The sequence below is a fragment of the Apium graveolens genome, chromosome 3, assembly GCF_009905375.1.
Source record: "Apium graveolens cultivar Ventura chromosome 3, ASM990537v1, whole genome shotgun sequence".
NCBI classification, from domain to species: Eukaryota; Viridiplantae; Streptophyta; class Magnoliopsida; order Apiales; family Apiaceae; genus Apium; species Apium graveolens.
In genome coordinates, this window is record NC_133649.1 from 191,348,327 (window position 1) to 191,349,428 (window position 1,102).

General features: G+C 41.2%; 1 non-coding gene across 1 annotated transcript; it reads left to right on the top strand.

The window, feature by feature from the left end:
* The first annotated feature begins 582 nt into the window (after window positions 1-582).
* Window positions 583-689, top strand: LOC141715579 (small nucleolar RNA R71). Its single transcript, XR_012572336.1, has one exon. It is a non-coding gene; the product is annotated as a small nucleolar RNA R71 (small nucleolar RNA).
* Window positions 690-1,102: the final 413 nt, after the last annotated feature.

Below are 1,102 nucleotides of genomic sequence, written 5' to 3' on the forward strand. Positions count from 1 at the left end.
GATTGACCTGCCCCTCCATAAGTTTGTTGTTGAAGTTGGAGTTATTGTCTTGGTATAAATTGTTGCTGAAAACCAGGAGGATTGAATTGCTTATTTCCAAACTGCTGGAACGGTTGTTGCATCGCATCCTGATTGTTGCTCCAGTTGAAGTTAGAATGATTCTAGTTGTCAAGATGATAAGTGTCTGGAAATGGTTGCTGCGATCTCTGAAAGTTGCTCACAAAATGAGCTGATTCACTAGATTTAGCACATTGCTCTGTCACATGCGAACCTGCACACAACTCACAAACACTGGTTATCTGATTAACACCATAGTTATCTAGAGAATCAATCTTTATAGACAACGCCTTTAGTTGAGCAGTGATAGCCATAGCTGTATCCACTTCAAGAAATCTTGCTACCTTGCCATGTGGCAATCTCTGGGTTAAATACTGATATTCATTAGCAGCCATCAGTTCAATTAGCTCATAAGCTTCATTACAACTCTTAGCCCATAAGGTTCCACCTGATGCTGTATTGAGCATGGGTCTTGACTGTGCTCCCAAACCGTTATAGAAGTGATTGATGATCATCCAATCAGGCATTCCATGATGATGACACTTTCTAAGCATCTTCTTGTATCGCTCCCAAGCTTCACCTAACGATTTCCCTGATTGTTGCACAAACCGAGTAAGAGCATTCCTGATTGCAGCTATCTATGCCATAGGGAAGAATTTAGTGAGAAACTTTTGAGCAAGATCTTCCCAAGTAGAAATCGAACCAACTGGTAGAGAGTGTAACCATCTCTTAGCCTTATCCCTCAGAGAGAATGGAAACAGTCTCAGTTTCACCGCATCCTCAAACACACCATTGAACCTGAAAGTGTCGCAGATCTCTATAAAATCTCTAATGTGCATGTTAGGATCTTCCGTTGGAGAACCCCCAAACTGGACTGAATTCTGCACCATCTGAATCGTGCTAGACTTGATTTCAAAGGTATTAGCCATAATGGCTAATCTGACAATGCTAGACTGAATGTCATTGATCTTTGGTTGAGAATAATCTATCAAAGCTTTCGTATCTGCTGCTGGTTCTCCCATTGCAATAAAAACTAGAGTACCCG